The following is a 20,943-nucleotide window of genomic DNA, read 5'->3' as shown; positions in this document are numbered from 1 at the left end:
GGATTTCAATTTGGTGTTGTAATTTTTTTTTCTTTAAATCGATTAGTGCTTCGTCAATTGGGTTATTCTCATTAGATATTTTCGACTTTTTCCTTTTTGCACAAGATGCAGTAGGTACACTGCTGCTCCCAGTAGAAATAAACACATTAGTGTTTTTAATTTTGTTTGTTGCACCGTGATCTTGCAAATGGTTTGAATTTTCTATTTCTTGTTCAACGTTCTCAGGATCTTGCTCCTTCTCAGGATCTTGCTCCCAAGTTTCGGAAATGCCGAGACTACACAGAATTGGATTATCCGGCCCAAGAATGTCGAGAACTACATTGTCCATTTCTGTAAATTTAGAATCTGTGCCTCCACCTGAACCAGTTTTCCTCCTGTTATCAACTTTCTTCTGCAATACGAAAAAAAGTGTCAGATACGCTTACACTTTGGCAAATTAAACGCTAACCCTTACCATTGTTGTTTTCTTTAAATTTTGCCAAAATACATCACGGCTGTAAGTCCAATCCTTATTTGGAGGCGCAAGCCCTAAACTGGTGGATTTTTGGTGCACAGTTTTCCAACATTCTATTTTGTCTTTTTTTGTTCATTTGCCGGAAAAGCTGCCGAAAAGAATTGCTTTCTTATCTCTAATCTCTTTTAAAATTATAATTTTAGTACCATTTAAGACGCTTTTCGACATTGTCACAGAATTATAAATAACGACTGACGTTTAACTAGTAAATTTTCAACAAAACTATTTTAAGGTTATGTTTATTTACAAACTTGTAACTAACATGCGTGAAGTACACTTGTTGCTGACAAATTTACACATGTAACGAACAAGTTAAAATATTTTTTTTGTGAAACGCTAGTTATTAACAACTTGTGATTACAAGTGCTGAATATTAACAATTGTTACTAACAACACTTGTAGTTTTGTGAAACGGGCCCCTGCAGTGAGATAATTTCAAGAGAAAAACTGGGAATACCGCCGGAAGAGCTGAAATGTTTATTGATTGTAGACAACACTGCTGCTCATCCCTCTGAAAATATTCTACGTTCAGAAGAAAGCAACTTTAAGCTGTATTTTTAGCTGTACTTTTTTTTTCCTCAAAAAAATACAACATCGCTTATTCAACTCATCGATCAAGGAGTAATTTTGGTAACCAAACGAATATAATGCTGAGAGTTTTTAGATTAAGTAATAAGTAATGGTTGTATTGCACGATGAAGATACCGCAGGGGATACAAGAGAGCAGCATAATTTTAGAGTGATTATAAAAAAACAGCAAACTTCAAAATTGCGAACAAAACTTGATTCCTTTTTCAAAGCAGGAATACCGAAAGCAGGCGCGTCGATATCAAACAGCAACGTCACTTCAGAGTAAGACAATTAAATACAATTTTTTCGTGGCTTGTCTTTTTTTATTTATATTTAAATACAGATATTTCAAAAAAAATGTTTTTTGATTTGTTTGAAACTTATTTTTATATAACGGTCCCCCAATTAGTCCGTTATATCGAGGTTTTACTATACTTTTTATTTTAGATATTCCCAAAAAAAGTATGTGAATTTCGTTCTTTTACACTAGGATAGCCCCTTAAAAGAATCATTAGTGGAATTAGGACCCCAACACATTTTCTGGGAGATTTGAGAACATTTTTATGGATAATCCATCAGTACTACAGGAAGATTTGCTTTTGATACTATCGATTGTTTGGATCAGTTCAGATTTATCAACTAGTCTTATAAAAAATGAATTTGAGACCTTTCTTGAATTAGGGAGATCGGATCTTAACACAATGGATCTCTTTTGACAAAATAGTTGATGTTATATTTTTACTCATATTAACAAAATATTCATGGTCTGGAAGGGAAAATATTTGATCTGTGTGAGTTTGATTTCGAAGAAGATTGTTTATTATGGACCAAATTTATTTTGCAACACTTTTAGAGCTTCTCACACGATTTTGATAGTATAATTTTTTAGCTGATTTTTTAAGTTTTAAATAGGTTGCACTGTACTTGGTGATATATTCAGTAATAGAGACGTTGGTAGTAAATTTCTTGATGTACAGTAGTGAACGTATATTCTTGGATGATGTGGGGATACCTTTGGTAGCCCAGGGTTTGTGATGTTTTGGCTTAATTGTAATTAAAGGAAACGCTTTACTGAAGATACCGACAAGCTTATTCAAAAAATCACTAAAATTATAGTTGACGTCCATAGAAGGAAAGTTACCTCTAAGCATAAATTGTAGATTTTACGAAAGTTTCTAGCAGAAAAATTTACATTTATATTTACTTAATAATGTAAAGTTTAAGATTCTTACTGTAAACTAAGGAATACTTAAAAGAAGGCTTTACTTAACAGAAAGTCTTATTTTTTTACCAGAAAAAAATCATTGTATGTAGAAAGAATTAGGGTGCTCCCATGAGCACCCATATCTCGGGTTACAAATATTAACTATACTACAATATGTTCATAACATTCAAATACACATTTCAAAATGTGACAATTACATTGTGCAGATAGTGTTATAGTCGGTTCGCTAAACTCAGACACAACTGGCTAGTGATTTTAGTAGGTATTTTTTTTTTGTTTTTGACCAATTTTGCCAAAATTGGCAAAATTACTAACTATTTAGTAATTATTAACTAATTAGTAATTATTTTTTTGTCAATTTTACCAAATTGGCAAAATTACTTATTAAAATAACCAGCCAATTGTGTCTGAGATTAACGATCCGACTATACCATAAAATGTATATAGGCGGGTTGACATTACTAGTGAATAACGAATGTGGCTCACGCTTACGTATTTTGCCCGTGTTGTTGTTAGATATTCTATTATCTATTTTCAAACTCGGGCAGTACATTTGTATCTATGCATTGCATAAATACATATATACTGCTCGATTTTGAAAATAGATAATAGAATATCTAACAATAGCACAGGCAAAATACGTAAGCGTGAGCCGCGTTCGTTATTCACTAGTAATGTCAACACGCCTTATAAGTGTTGCTACTACTACTACTACCCTTGAGAGCAAAAAAATCAACTAATAAGTAAAATAAGTTATATTTTTTTATTATGTTGTTTGGCAAGTGTGTATCCACACAGGGTAAATTTACAAGTAAAATCTTTTGAATAAAAGTAATTTTTATTGAAATGTCACAAATATTTATAAAATCAGTAACTAAAGAACATAAGAAAGATAATTAATTATGTATAATAAATACAAATATAATAATTTGACCAGCACTGTTGTTGTGTTAAATAGTTTGATGGTTTCTCAATGATCAATTATTTCTGATGTTTTATCCTGTACACCTCTTTAAAACAAGGACTGTTTTCTGCGCTACTTCTTGTTCTGGACAGGTTATTAATGTTTTTAATTTTTGATGTGATATTGAAATGACTGTATTAAAATATGAAGAACAGATGCTATTCAATATTCCAAAACGATATGCAATATCCTTAAATGGAAGGTTTACTTGTAATTGAATTAATGTTAACAAATACTGTTGACATAGTTCCAAAGCAGATATAGAACTAGTTGGTATATCGTCATCGTCAGAGCAACATACCCTAACGTCATTTTTAACGAATATGAGTTATGCGTATTATTGGATTCGTATTGAGAAGGCGCATCTACCAGTGCTACAAGTTTTAAAAAATAACCACTAGAGAGCGCTCTACCTTAACAAATGTAACAGCCCACATTGTCATTTGGTCAGTAACACACCATATCGTCAGTTATTTCCATGCTTCTGTTCATTATTTGCTGTGATCTGAGTTTTGCATCGAGATTTTAGAATTTTGGTAAGTACAAAGTTTATTTTAAGATTAATTTATTAAATTTCTTACATTTCCATAAAAAAAACCGAGAAAAAGGAAAAGAATATATCGGATTCCGTAGGTTAGACAAAAAGTCTACAAACAAAATTGTCCAAGATGTCAAGCGTGGAGCAAGGCAAATGGGAGTTCGTTGTAATCTTTAGGGTTGTGGAAGATATAAATTAACCAGGAAGTGTTACTCTATATCTGACGAGAAGAGAAAAGAACTTTTCGAATTATTTTGGTGTTTGTCTTGAGACAGTAAGAAAATGTACGTTCGTACTTTAGTTGAAAAGAAAAACCCGAAACGTATTAGGGGAGTACCAAACTCTAGAAGTAAGGTATCCTTTTTTTATTTTCTTAAAACTGACAACGATAAAATTCCCGTTTGCAAGAATATGTTTCCATCTACATTAGGATTAACTGAAGATGAAGTGCGTCATTGGCTCAGTAAAGAGCATGAGAGTAGAAATAGTACAGGGATGAGCCAGAGCCATTTCAAGACATCTCTAATGACGTTGAAAATAACTTGCAAATAAATGACGTAAGTAATTCAAGTGGGGCCGATTCTGGTCAATCAAAGCGCGCTAGGCGTAATATTTGGAAAACTGTTTATCCAAACTACCAAAACTTCCTTCACATTATTGCCGCAAAAATTCTAAAAAGCAATATTTACAGACATATATTAGGTCTAAAACTCATCTTCATGAGATTTATGTTAAACAATGCACAGAGGATAATGTTGTACATGTAAGCAGAGCTCAGTTTAGTAATACTCTAAAAAACATGAATATTGCCATTTATATTCCACGAAAAGACATGTGTGACAAGTGCTATGCTTATAATTGTAAGAATATCACAGAAGAAGAGTATTTGGAGCACAGAGCTCGAAAAGAAGAAGCTCAAAATGAGAAAACTGAAGACAAAAAGAAGGCCATGAATGGAGAATGTCACACAATTTGCTGTGACCTTATGAAAGTCCAAACCATATCATTTATTAGGGCCAGTGCAGCATATTACAAGTTAAAATTAACTGTCTACAATTATACAGTATATAACTTGGCAACCCACGATTTTATGGCGTATTGGTTTGACGAAACCAACAGTAACCTTAGTACTTCAACCTTTGATTCTTTTTTAGTGGATTATACGTCACAACTTTTAAAAATCTCTCTTAAACCAGTGGTGATATACTCGGACGGGTGTAACTATCAAAATAGAAACTCAGTTCTTTCAAATGCGCTCTTGCATTTGAGCATGACTTCAGGAGTGACCATCACTCATAAATATTTAGAAGTTGGCCACACATACACAGAAGGCGACTCAGTACGTAGCCATATCGAGGATACTTTTGAAGACTTAGATGTTCTTCTACATAGTCAATTTGGGGCATTATCAAAAGTAGCTCGAAAGAAAACTTAGCAAGTTGATCCTTACAGAGCTCAACAGGTGGATTTCGAATTCTTCAAGGATTTCAATACATCAATAATATATCCTTCCATCCGACCGGGAAAGAAACTTGTATATCCTACTGTTACGGATTTAAGAATTCTCCAATACAGGCCTGAAGGAAAAATTTATTACAAACTAAAATACACGGATGAATTTGCTTCATTGCCCGTACGACCCCAAAAGCAAGATCCTGTCTATTTTTTCCCCAAGCTCTTCAAAAAGCCTCTGAATATAACTTTGGACAAATGGAGAGATCTTCAATAACTAAAGCCCATGACGAGTAAAGATGTTCATAGCTTCTACGATTCACTCCCACACGATAATATCAGTCAAAGGGATACGAAAAAGAAGCAAAAGAAAATAAAAACAAGAAAAAAAAATCTGAGAAGCATTAGGTGTAATTAGAAGCATTAAATTTAAGCTTCTCATGACTGTATTTTCCTTGTTTTCTTTCTTACCAGTTTTTTTTAAATAAATTATCAAACTTAAGTGTTAACTGTTTTAAATGGGGTCCATGGTGTACTTTAGGGATAGTTGAGTATAATATAAAATTACTTTAGGATTTAACTGTTTATTAAACTAGACAGGTAAAAAATTACGTTAAGTTGAGTTAATAGAATGAGCAACAGCTCGTATTGTCAATACTCTTGGCAGACAACAAACCTTATTGTCCAAGTTTTCTAATATCACAAGTTTTTAACAATTTTCCCCCTAAAAATGAAATTTTAGAAACAAAGTAAACAAGATTTTATCTGGTAAAAAAGGTTTCATTGGAATTATTAAGGGATAATGAGTTATTTCGCTCTCCTGAAAAACTTAGAAAATGACGTTAAGGCATGTTGCTCTGACAGTGACGATATGTTGCTTGATTTTATTAAAAACTACATTTAAAATAGATAACTCTAAACCTTTATAATAAAGACATTTTTTATTGTCATCTTTTAAAGAATTATCACGTAACCTTACTTTGCTAAATCTATTTGATAGATTATTAAGTTTTTCTTTGGAAAATGAAAGTACAGCTCCCAGAGCGAACCACGGCTGGTGACAGATGCTCTCGTTGGTCGTACACTCATCTAATCGTTATGCAGACAGGGTTTCTCTCACCGGACACGGTTCACTCTGGGAGCTGTAACTCCTGTTTTTTATCCAAATCTTCACTAGTCAAACACATTTGTGTTAGAGTTCCAGCAGTTACTCCTTATCCTACATTTAAACTATCTGGTGTTGGTTCCTAAAAACAAATACATGAATAAAAACTCTATACTGTATACCATAAAAAATCATACACATGTGGAAAGTATCACAAGAGTATTTTAATATTACCTACTCCTACTATTTAAGGACAGTTTACGCTATATGCATTAAGGCAGTGCAAAACATTGTGAGCTTTGTACCTTACTGTTATATTGTAGTAAACTATATCTTACACTTACATATTCGAGAGAAGTCTCAGCATTATTTTCTTTATATTCTTCTTTTATCAGCTCTTCGCATTGTAGATCACCTTTTCTTTTTATTGCCTGGCTTTGGCAACCCATGTTTTGGTTTGGAATCAAATCTTCATTATTTATCTCCTCTAAAGTGGCTGGCTTTCCTAATAATTAAAGTTTGAATCATTAGGTACATCTTTATTACTATTGTACATTTCAAAACCTTGTTAATTGAATAACATTAAACTTACCACTTTATTTTAATTTTAGTTCTGTTAGATCTGTTCTCCTTATGGCTTTTATCCATTGTTCCCGCCTTTGTTTGGATAATTCATTTAAATGTATTGCATGGGGAAAATGTAAAGCCTTGTGAGTAGGGTCTTTTTTAAACAAAATTGACATAAACTGATAACTACTATGGGATAATTCAGTTCTGTAGGCGATAAACCACTTCATATTTAATTTGCTATCACAATTAAGAAAAAAACAAAACCAAACAGGATATTCTTTACAAATTAATGTCAATATTCAACGTAAACATTAGATACGCCATGGCACTATTGCCATCCACCGGCCATACTTTACAGTTCATTGGAATGCCTAATAGTATTGGATATAGGCCATTTTAAACGTTAAATACCGCTATGAATTCCAAGATTTTATTGGTTAGAACTACTGACGTCATATCTGTGTTTGTATTGGTCAGATGATTAAAACTGACAGAGCGGGAGTTTTTATTATGGATTGTGTAAATTGCTTACACTTAGAGTATTTTATAACATTTTCTAATTATTGTCTAGTGCTGTTTTATTGACCACTTTTAGATCAATAAAACTTTTAATTTAATCTTGCTTAATATGCCTGTGATCGGTTCCATGTGCGATAAATCCTTAGCACTCAGTTTAATCTGAATAAACATTGTCGAAATAAATATAATAATAAGAAACAACAATGGTTGTATCCGGTAAACAAATTCAATTTTTTATGTTTAAATTGCAATGACTGCTCTTTTAGAAATGATGAAGACCTTATATATCATTTACAAAAGGAGCATTTAATGGAAATTGAACAAGTGAAAGAATTTCAAAGCATAGAAGGTAAATAAGTTTAATTATTTAACAAAGAATACCTACCATCGAGGACCAAAATAAAGTTCCTTTAAAAAGTAAGCACAACAGTAAGGTAACTGTTTTTTTTTCATTTTAGAGTTAAAGTCATGGAAACTTGATATAAAATGTAAAGAAAAGTGTAGTTATGTTGTTTATGGGGAAAAGAATATTTTAAGTTCAAGTGAAGTACAATATTTTCGTTGTTAAAGAAGTGGTAAGTACCTATGTGTTTTTAAATTACTTGTATTTTTTTACATTTTATGAAGATGAAACAATCTTCGGCGATAATACATGCCTTTTAACTTTTTTAAGGCAATCAAAATGTTAACACTTCTTCCGAAAATATTCAAGATAGGAAGCGAAATAAAAAAAGGCAAGGCTCCGCAAAGTTACCTTATGCTTGTATCAGCAAAATTACTTTAAAAAAAACAGGAAAATACATTTTATGTCAAAAGAATTATAACACACTATGGCCATTCAAATGATATCAAACATTTAAGAATAAGTGAACTGAATAAAAAGCAGCTGGCAGCAAAGCTAATTGATGGTGTATGTAGTTCAAAGTAAGTTTTTAAATATTTTGCACTTGTAGACACACCTATATGTACCTAACTATTTTGTAAGTAAGTAGGTAGATAAATCAATTTATTGCATAGGTACACTTTTTTCTTGAATCAAATATTTTTTTAGAATTCTGGATGACGTTCGTGACAAAATAGGATGTGATCTTTTAACGGTCCACCCGTTATAATATCATTTTTAGCTTTTTAATTATTTTTATCATTATTTTCTCTTGACCTCCCAATTAATTTCTGTAACTGTCTCGTAAAGGACTACTTACGTGACGTCATACCTCGGTGATGGAACGTACTATTTACGCCACCTATCGAGAATTATTTCGTGTCCTGAGAGAATTTCACGTTTACCTTGGCAGAGAAACGCATCTCGTTCGCCACTTGGCTGTTGGCTGTCTCGACGAAATGGCGGGTTGATAATTTCAACTAAGTTATTTATATTTAACATCTCCAGTTTGAGTGAAAAGTAGTTATTACCAATTGTTGTTTTGGAGAAAGGAGATAAGTGTAAAACACAAATGGAATCTGGATAAGAATCAACCCGGTAAAATATTTATTTTTTCATATTTTTTTTATATATATAGCCTGTTTTTTTTTGTGATGGAACATTTGATATATTAGGTTCATTGTTAAATTTCTTAGTCAACTCATTATTTGGATTTTATGTAGATTATTACATGTTTATTGAATATTCATTCAAGGAAAATTATAATATTAATATATTTTTTGGGTTAGACATAACCAAACATATGCAATTCTCAATTAATATTGGAAATACTTATCATTTCTTTGTAGGTTTTAAATTTATTGAACATTAAATATTTTTATAAATTCAATATATTTTACAGATATTCCCTCAGATAGATCATATTCAAATTTCACATTCAATGTCATTATTTGTTCATATCTTCACACCCAAAATAGTTCAAGGTTACCTGAGATTAGTTTTTGTTCCATTTTTAATGGTCGGTTTTTCTATACTATTGCTTCTAAAAAGTTTTCCTCAATTATTTCTTCTCCTCTTTACTTTTGCTCACCGGTTTATATGAGAAATAAAATGAAGGATATGTTTTTAGCCATTTGGAAGAAATATACCAAGTCATAGCCCTTAAAACATCTTGAGAAGCCCTGAGACAGCCACAGTCAAGTCACCATTGGGAGTATGTCGATTTGGGAGCAAGCTATGGGACATTCCAGTCCCATTTTTGTCATCTTTCCACCTGTACCTACAGGAAACATGGTTTAGCACCTCCTCTGGTGCTAATTTTATGGATTGCAGCATCAGACTTTACCTTGAAGTCTTTCGATAAAGGGATTGGTTTGGAAACATTTAAAGTTTGTGGATTTGAGTAACTATAGTGTTTATATTTCAGACTCTCGGTTTAATGCACTATGTTAATTAATTTTTTTTCCAGATTTAGTTTACCTCTGTTTTTTTTTAGATGACATATTTGTATACTATTGTATTAGGTTCCCAAACTTATTTACGATCTATAGTAAGTTACTTGTGTGCACAAGGTAATCAAGCCAAGAGAATTAGGGTTTTTGTTTTATTATTGGTTTGATATTTATTTTGTAATATTACTTGCTTGTTTCATAAATATTTTATTATTTATTCGCTTTATTCCATTTGTTCGGTTAATTTAGGTCATCGTTTCGGTATTTATCTTAGCTTCTTTTTTATAACATTTATTAATTTATGTTGCTGAATTCATCATTGTATTTTTCTCTTCGTCAGGCTTGTGCCTATTTATTTATATTACTTTTAATATTTGTCGGTTTTAATTTAGTTGTACATAGCAAGCGTACTATAACCATTTGGTAAAGAGGACTCATGTGAGTTGTACCCTATATGTAAGTAAGAAGTACTTATTAAAGTTTGTAACAGGTAACATTATTGTTGTTATATTGGATAGATATAACTTTTGTATAATTTTGTCATGTTAGAGTCACAGTATAATATGCTTTGTCTAACTCAGAGATTGTTAAAGATCTGGTAGTTAATTTTAATAAATGTTTATTTATTTTGTACATCATTTATTCTTATTCCCTTTATATTTACATTTACTTATATATTTAATATGGTTAATATTTGACAGCAGTGTAAGATACCTAGCAGAGTGATCGAAGATCATTTTCTTGGCGCCCATGATTTGTTAGTTTTATTTAATTGGTTCTTCCCTAGCACTTATTCATCTTTATACATTTTCAGTGCCTTATTCTTATCTTAGTATATACCTTTTCTAGTCATTATTATCTACTTTGAGCTACTGTTCTTCGACAGGCATGCAAACGAGCCGTATCCATCCTTGAGTGTCAAGTTGTTCTCTTGGATCTCTTGCTAGCCAACTCTATTCAGTTTGCATCCCCTTCTCTTCACTTCTACATCCTTCCACTTTCCGCCACTAATACTACTGGAAAGTAGTATTTTTCCTACTGCGGCTTCTCAACGTAGAAGCCACTTCACTCTCTTCCTTACATCTCACCTCACTTCATTTTTGTCCCATTAGTTTCTTTCACTTTTCCGTACTTCTGTTGGAGTATATCTTTCTTTTTACTTTCACTCCAACAGAAGTTTTCTTTATCTTGTTTCAATCTAAAGAGAGTAGATATTGTCACACGACAGGATCTAGAAAATATTAAAAGAAGTTATCACATCAGTCAGAGAGATGGAGTAAAGCATACAAATGATGCAATTAGTATAGATTTATGGGTTGAAGAAAACAAATCGGCTGAAAACAATCAAGTGTTGTTTTATAAACCACAAGGCCACCCAGAAGAAAATTTTAGAGACTCTAATTTTTGTCTTATTGTCATGAATGACGTTCAAGCTTCATTATTGTCTCAGTTCGGAAAAACATAATAGCCATTGATGGCACACATGGCATGAACAATTATGATTTCGAAATGACCACTCTTATGATAGTGGACGAGATGAATGAAGGCTTTCCTGTTGCCATAATGTTTAGTAACAGGAAAGATACTTTTATAAATATAATATTCTTGAAGGCAATAAGACAAAAAGTAGGAGTAATTCATTGTAAAACTTTTATGAGTGATCTTTGTGAAACTTTTTATAATGCATGGGTACAGGTAATGAGTATTTCGCAGCATCAGCTGTACTGTTCTTGGCATGTGGATCGTGCATGGCGTTCAAATTTATCTAAGATTGCCAAGAATGATAAAAAAGTAATGGTTTATAAGACTTTAAAATTTTTGCAAAAAAAGTACAGATGAGTTTACATTCCAGGAACAGTTAAGCAATGCTTTACAAAATATGCTTGATGATCCTGATACAAAAAAATTCGGTGAGTATTTTTCTACTTATTAAGCTCAGAATTATATGAAATGGGCATATTGCTTTCGAAAAGAGTGTCGGATAAACACTAAAATGAAGTTAGAAAGCATGCATAAGGTAATTAAATACTTTTATTTAAATGGGAAACATGTCAAACGTTTGGATAAGGGCTTACATGCTACGTTAAAATATATTCGAGATAAAATTGTGGATAGAATGATCAAACATACAAAAGACAAACGAAATCATCAGACAACAGAAAATTTTAAAAGGCATAGGGTAGCAGTTTCTTCATGTTTTGATATAAATTGGAATAGAAATGTAACTTGGACTGTTACTCATGACGATACTCAATAACTTGTCACAAAACTTGATGTTCTTGAAAAATGCTGTAAGCAGAACTGTGAATTCTGTAACATCTGTATTCATCAGTAAAGTTGCACTTGTCCAGATTTTTTTATCAATAAGGTCATATGCAAACACATTCATTTTGTTGCGTTAAAAAACTTCAATACATCCCCAAATGCTGAAAAGTTACACAAAAATGAAAATACTGCGGTTACTGAATGCGTCAGCTTTTTAATAAAAGTAACATAAATTTAATTTGCAATAAAAAAGAAAAAATTAAAAAAGAAATTGCAGATTTGACGATGCTTGTAAATACACACGATTTAGAGAATTTAAGTGACAGTAATTTTCAGATTATTTTATCAAATATACAAGCAACAAAAAATTTAATCAAAATTTCATCTGAATTGCACGATAAACAAGATTTTGAAACTGTTTCAAATGTTTCAACATGTAAAAATATCGAACCACAGAAACGGTTTTTCTCCACAAAGAAAAAAAATCGTGGCAACGTAGCAAGTAGTGATATATTTAAAAATCAAAACGTAAATGAAACACCGGAAATTTCTGACTTTTTAAAAGGACACAACATGTCCTATATGTCACAAAATGCCGAAGAAGATCATAGTTATACATAATAGATATAATTTCCTCTAAATTACTTTTCTCCATATCCATTATATGTTTACTTTTATGTAAATTATCTGTTTTAATTTTCATTTATATATAGTTCAGCTCAACAGGCATCAGGGGCCCAAGGCTTCAATGGTTTTCTTCCATTTCTTTCTGTCTTGTGCTAGGTTTTTCCAATCGTGTACCCTCAGCGACTTCAGATCTTCTTTTGTCGACTCCCAACTGCAACCATCTTCTTCGGGGGCGTCCTCCTTTTCTTTTTGTACCAGCCTCCGTGTTTATTAATTCATTGGGAACTCTTCCTTCTTTCATTCTTGCTATTTGCCCGAGCCATCTTAATCTTTGAATTTTGGCAAGTCTTGTTATTTTTGGTTGTCCATATATTTGCAATATTTCTTTATTCGTTCTCCTTCGCCAGATACTCTCCTCTTTTAGACCTCCGTATATCCTCCTGAGGATCTTTCATTTCCATCTATCTAATTTTACTTCCATATCTTTATTTAGCGTCCAGGTCTCGCTAGCATAGAGTACCTACTGTAGGTCGGATAACTGTCGTATATATTCGTGTTTTTTTGTTGTTCTGGATATTATTTTCGACCTCAGTATCTTAGTTAGACTCCCAGCACTCTTACTACCTTTCGCCATTCTTTTTGCGATTTCTTGGTTCTCTTCGTTCCTATTTATATCTTAAAGATGTATTTTTTGTCTATTATTAGGGTGATTAGGATAGCTTTCTTTTTAATTTTTTGTGAAATATTTTAAATGAACTTTTAATAAAAATAATTAGGTCCTGCATCGATAACTATAATGTTGTATTCAATGTGGGCTCCGAATATTTTTAATATTAACAAAGTTTAATATAAGTTATAAATGGTGAATCTCAGTGATATATTGAAATAAACTGTAAGTGTACAAACTCTTTACATAATATCCAGTTAAATTAGCATTAAACTCAGCAAATTGCAATTATTTGTTATTGTTGTCAATAAACAAATCCAGTTTCACCAGCAAAATAACCGCTTTTAGTAAAGACCGATATACCTGTTTTGGCAGGTGTAAAGGGTCGGACTTACTTTTCACTTAACGTTTATCGAAATGGATTCAAACATGGAATCACACAACAGTTCTACAATACAAGACCATCAAAGTCAAATAAAGGCATCACAGTCATACTCTTTGGCAGCGTCGAGAGTGCAATTTCCTTTAAAGTCCCAAGCAATTATCTTTAGTGCCTTAGAAAACACCAAACTTCAAGACTACCTTCTTCCACTTGGAAATATAATTCAACCAAAAAATATAATATTCTCTTCTAGATCATCTAATAATCGCATATGTATGTATTTATCCAACAAACAAATAGTGGATGATTTTATGAATAATCATGGTCAAATAGAAATACAAGGTGATATTGTCAGAGCAAGAAGGTTAGTTACACCAGCGGAACGACTTGTGCTCTCCGGCGTATGTCCTTCAATACCGCACGACTTGCTAATCAATGAGTTACAAAAAATCGGCATAGTTCCTGTCTCCCCCATGACATTCTTCAAAATTAGTGCTTCTATGCCTAAGTACAAACAGATCCTTAGTTTTCGAAGACAAATATATATCAGTCCTCACAGTCTAACACTACCAGAGTCATTTACTCTTGTTTTTGACAACACGATTTATAGAATATTAATTTCTCAAGACAGTTTAGTTTGCTTTAGATGCAAGAAGCCAGGTCACATTGCATCACAGTGCTCCGAACCACTAGCTCAACTAAACCCCAACCAAAATAATGAAGCATCGGTATCCAGCGCAACAAATATATCTTCACAAGCACCCAATGATACAAACCCTTTTCAGTGTGAACAAATGTCTATTTCTAATGTCCCAGATATACCGAACAAAGTAGATGCATCAAATAAAGACAGTCGCATAATTAATCAACCAAAACGTAACTTTGATGAAATTATTTCACCTGAAGCAGATCCATCTTCAAAAGAACGTATCATTTTTCCACCACCTAAAGTACAAGCAAAATCTAAAAAGCTAAACTTAGTTCAGCAAGCTCTTACTTGACCCTGCCAAAAACTTCATAGAAAATCACCCTCTACCTTTCCCTCTAAACTTTGATCAACTTAACATGCTCCTAACGAATATCACGGGATCAACAGATCTTATAGCCACGATTCAAGAATATACCCTAGACCTACCAGCCTTGACCGATATGCTCACTGAAGTTTACCCCCATTTAAAGGAAAGATATATAAAACGCAAATTCACGTCCTTAAGGAAAAACCTTTATAAACACCTTGGTACTGAGGCATCGGACTGGGAAAGTGACACATCTCAATTAAGTCAACATTAAGATTCAAGTTTCTACTTCAAAAGAATATTGATGGATTTTTCCATCTCCTTGATATGCTACAAAATCTTTCTCTAAATTCCAGTATCTATACTGCAGAGCTGTTTGGTTTGTTTAAAGCCATTAAACGTGTAAATATTAAAACCTCCCTTGTTGTATAGTCCTTTCCGACTCTCTTAGCATAGTCAAAGCTATGCAAAATATATACCATAAACACCCCATTGGGAAAAGAATCAAGGCCGAACTAATGGAAGCTCAAGAAAGTTTCAAAAAAATCCACTTCCTGTGGATACCATCCCACATAGGCATAGAAGGAAATGAGCGGCCTTGGTGTAACGCCATAATCGCTGGCCTCATACGCCAGTATACGTGGGTTCGAGCCCTGCCAAAGACAAACCATTTTCATTTCCAATAATGACACGAGCCGTCTCACCGTACCTCGGAGAGTATGTTAAGCCGTCGGTCCCCCTGGGCTAGTGTATATCGACACTAGTTACTTGAAACAGGGTTAAAGATGTAATTGGTGCTGGAACTATCCGAAAGGATCTCCCCGGCAAAAATGCCATACGATATTATTATATTATAGAAGGAAATATGAACAAGCAGAATATTAGTGCCCTTAACGCTATCACTAATGATGTATCAGAAAGAGAGTGTCGGAGTGTCGCTAGCGATCTGAAAGTTCATTTCAAAAATAAAGTGTTAGTGCGTGGAATCCAATTATTGCTCCAAAGGTTTAATTGTTTACAAATTGTAATTAGTTTTTACCAATTTTTGATTTAATATTGTTACAAATGTTACAGAAACGTCGCTAATAACCTTCGGGAGGATGCGACTTTGTCTTTTCTAAATAAAAAAAAATAGGTTCTAAAAATACGTTTATTGCTATTCAAATTTTACATGTACATACTTAAAATATTAAAAACTAAATTGGATGTTAATTTTTTTTTATTGATTTTATAGATGTTTCTGTCAAATGCTCTTCTGAACCATAACTGAATAGCATTGTGCTTCTTTTGTTGTTTTTACTAAATTTGTTGCTTTTAATTCCTCTAAAAAAGGTACGAACATTATAAAATTTATAAAATGTAGAATAAGCTTTACCAATTGTCAGATTTGCAATTCTGGTATCACAAAACTTTTGTTTGCCTTTTTGTCCCAGCCAACTGTACTTTAAAGCTTGCTGATTGCTAATAATTAATTTTCCAACTCTTGATACCTACTACTTTAAATCCGATATCTAAAAAATATATTTTTAAAAGCATATTGTTAAGATAACCTGTTGAATTAGGAGACATGCATTTACTCTTGATGACAAAGTCAATTTTTTACATTAATAATATAACAATCTAAATCTAAACCTACCTGCCTTATTAAAAGCTGTGGAGTCTTCTAAATATCACTCAAATAAAACCATATCTTCATCACAAGATATGGGAAATACCACTGAAGCACAGTATAAAGAGGGACAGTAAAACCTCTTTCATGTCGGCACTTTGATCTCAAGAAGTAATACCGGCAGTGCGCAATTGGTAATTCATCAGTGATGGATGCGGGTTTTCCCTGTTAAAACCCGTACGTTTCTATGCGACTAGCAATGCGAGAGTGGGGCAAAAGTGACTGGGAACATTGCGCGGTCGCCATGCGCGACTAAAGATTTTACTTCCGATTTTTCGGAGATTGGTTCTACTGTCCCTCTTTATACTGTGACTGAAGTCACTGATGTGAAAAAGCTTTTGTTTGGAGTCTGCCTTTTAGCTACCTACCACCTCTTGTCTTAATTGTTTTAGTAACATAACCTAATTTTTAATTTGTAATTATAACCTATTTTAAAAAAAAATGTCTTAAAGATGATGTTTAAAAGATATCTTAAATTTGGCGTTTTAAAGATATCTTTTAAAAGTCTCAAGACATTAAGACCATATTTGGTTGTAAATAAGATATCTTAAAGATTACCTGTGCTGTATGGGTCTAGTCTATTAAAGATTTCTCTTAATTCTGCAGGTCTCCTTATTAAGATAATATCATCTGCGTATGCTACACATTGATGCCTGTGATGATATATTGTGCCTTTAGTATAAGATGTATTCTCGTAAAATCTTCTCTAAAATTAAATTGAAGAAATCTGTTGATAACAGCCAATAACGGGTCACCTTGTCGCAGGCCTCTATTGGTGATAAAACCATCCGAAACCCGTCCTTCTATCATAACTTTACTTTTAGTGTCACTGAGTATGCATTTAGTCAATCTTACTATTTTTGGTGGAAATTCAAAATATTCTAGCGTTTCAAATACTTTATTTTCTTTTTATGGTATCGTATGCCTGTCTAAAATCAATAAATAGGTTGAATTCATATGAGCTAGATAAAATTTGTTTCATTTTAAAAATTTGGTCTATTATTACCGATCTGTGTGCTCTAAAACCCGCTTGATATTCACCTAGAATATTCAACTTTTGTTTTAATTTTATTTCTAATTAATGTGGACAGAATCTTATATATACTGTCTCTTGTAGAGCTATTCCCCTGTAATTTCTACATTTTGTAACGTCTTATTTTTAATTTTCATGTAGGTATTTGTAATTTAATTTATAATAAGATGTAGTGCTGCTGTGTTTGTAATAAACAACTGAAATAAAATTAAATAAAAGGAATATTATTACTACAGAATTGTTTATATTTTTTTATGAAAGAAGACTAGAAACGAACTAAATAGGTAGTGTTTTGTTTTTTGAAGTTATACTTTTTTATGCGCGATATGAGGGTGAATTTTTATATGTTAAAACCTACGATCCCGGCGCATGCGCATTATAATTTTGTTCTGATTGGATGTTCAAATGACATGTCAAAAATTATCCAATATGGCAGCTGTAGCGCAGCTGTGGTTTGGACGGTTGACGGTTTGGTTATGTATGGTTGTTGCGTTTTAAAATTTGTGGGAAGAGAAACAGCAAAGGTTAGTTAATAGTTATATTGCCTTTTTAAATAGTTTTCATATTATATTTTTGAAGTTATACTTCGAAATGTTTTAATTTATGTATGTATCAGTCCAGAAAAGGTGTGGAAAGAATATATTAGTGTTTTTAAATATATTTTTCCACAAACGTGTTAAAAATGCAATTTTTAGGACTCCGTAGGAGCGTTAAAAATGCTACTTTAAGGCACTAATAGTGCTTTAAAATTTTTAAGGCACTGCAGTTAAAAGTGAATTGTCAAATTGTGAAACGTCAAAATATTTATATTTCATTTACTAACATTAATATTAATAATACAACTTGCGCAATTTGAAAAAGGTGGTTTAAAAGGCTTTTTATTATAATTTTGTGTCTTTGGATTTGTCTTCCTTGGGCGTAAAATAATAAAACATCTATTTTTATATTTCACTTGTCACCGTGATGTATAATTATGTATATCTGAAAGGTAAGTAGCATGCGGCTTGATGGCCTTGTTGGTAGAGCATTGGACCAGAGATCAAAAAATCGCGAGATTGCGGGTTCAAATCCACGACAATTCATATTTTTTTCTTTTTTTTTTTTAATATTTGGCATTGTTAAGTTTTGGTTCATTTTTGGTAATTATTGTTAATTTTTTGTATTGTAACTGTTAAGTAGGTATATTTATTTCGTTGAAATTATATTATAATAGAAGTATAACTTCTTACGTGCGTACAAAGTACACACACATTCTTTTTTTATCAATATTGTTTTTTAGTATTGATTTTTTACTGCACTCGTTTTATTTCTATCATAAAAAATTCTAAATTTTAAAATAAACAAAAAATATTTATCTATCATCCTCGGTCCGCAGACTTGCTTCCTTGAACCGACACTTTGCATACAATACTGGTATTTAAATATCCCGCTCTGTCATTCTTATTCATTTGACCAATACGAACACACATATATCACGTGGGTAGTTCGAACCAATAAAATCTTGGAAGCCATAGCGGTTATTAACGACTCGTCATTTTAAGACTTTGACGTTTATGACACTAATATGAAAGCTGGGAGGTAAATATTGTAATTATACAGGTGCGGCTGAAGATACAGTGCGGCTCCCTACTTTGCGCATGCGTCAAAATATTTACAACGTTGTCATGTTGTTTACACATTGACATCGCCGGGAAATTCAAAATGCTAGCTCGTGGCAAGGAATCTTTTATTTTGACAAATGAGATAATAATATTTTTGTAATGTAAATATAAAATAACCTATAATCTATAAAAATAAAATTCTATTTTGTTTTACCTGTACCTGTAAGGGTATTAAGAAAATATATAAGATCATTGAAAAGAGTAAAACGTTAAATTTAATTATTTTGTCAAATAAAGAACAACATAACCATCATACAATATGGAAGTGCTATTTTAGGTTTAGAAGTTTTTTAAATACTTTTGCATATTATGATGGGTATATAAAATGGAGAATTATGGACAAATGACACCCTTGCAGAATCTTCAGACAGTTAGTCCAGAGAAATAAGATTTTTCTCGTGACACATCCCCCTCCAGGCCGAAACCAAATTTTTTGAGTAGTATGGACATCTATATTATTAACCTATATGTTTCCTGCAGCCGATTTTGATGATATACATAGTTATAAACAAATGAAGATCGAAAAACGGTAAATTATCGCCTTTTTCGTCTATTACCAAATAGTTAAGCACTTTAAACAAATTTGAGAGTAAGAAACTCATAAATCGTATAAATAACTTCAATATGGCATTCGCTGAATATGTCCATCCTTATTGGTTGCTTAGAAAATTGCAAAATAAATCATAAATTTTGAGTTTTTATAAATATTCATAACTTAGGTAAAAAATTAACTTAGAATCTTCTTATTACACGGAATGTCGAGACTTCTTGTACTTAAATTATATTTTAAATTTCAAAGCAATTGGTCAAATAGTTTAAAAGTTATTTCATTTGTTTATTCCAAATTCATTTTTTTTGCAACACTATAAGTCAGAAAATTACAAGGTTACAATAATACTTCAGACAGTTTATGAAAGAAGAACATTTATACTATGACCTTAATTAAAAATAAAAAATAAATGACAAAAAATAATTTTAAACAGTGTAAAATTATTTTGCAAAAACATGTCGATTTTTTGCTTACTTATAAACAATTAGAATAACTTTTTAACCGTTACCCGTAGACAAATTATTTTTTCACATTTAGAAAGACTGAATTTTTATACACATTTAGAAAGAAAAACAACTGTTCTAGAACATTTAGGGACAAAGTTAGCCCCCCCAATTTTTTAATTTACATGGTTTTGCAAAATTATTTTACAATACTTATAATTATTTTTTGTCATTTTTTTTAAATTAAATAAATACTGTAAATTTTCTTCTTTCATAAACTATCCAAAATATTACTGTAACTTCATCATTTTCTGACTTACAGTGTTGCAAAAAAAATTAATTTTGGATAAACAAATTAAATAACTTTTAAACTATTTGACCAATTGCTTTGAAATTTAGGGTATGATTTTTTTTTTTTTATTATTTAATGTTGTAATATTTACAATCTGTCCTCAACTGAGAACAATAGGTAAATTATTTGACAAAAATTGAAAATTTTGACCTGTAGAGGGAGATCCAGTGATCACCCTCTTTACATAAATTAAATTAAAACAAATTAAAATAAGTTTAGTTATCACAGATTATTCGAATCTTCTTGCTAGATCCACTACTTTGAATCTCTTCAGGCGTCGTACATCATTGTGGTCATCAGTAAGGTTGCTGGCTAACTCATTTGGATGAGATTCTAGTCTCTTGGAATATTTTTTGTAATATTCCGTTATTACTGTTTTTATGGATGGCACATTGAGGTCTTGCTCTATCACATAGTTTGGCACGTACCAAGGGGCATTCAGCATTGTTCTAAGGACTTTGTTCTGGAATCTCTGCAATATTTCTAG

The sequence above is a fragment of the Diabrotica virgifera genome, chromosome 9, assembly GCF_917563875.1.
Source record: "Diabrotica virgifera virgifera chromosome 9, PGI_DIABVI_V3a".
Lineage (NCBI taxonomy): Eukaryota > Metazoa > Arthropoda > Insecta > Coleoptera > Chrysomelidae > Diabrotica > Diabrotica virgifera.
This window is presented reverse-complemented; position numbering follows the sequence as displayed.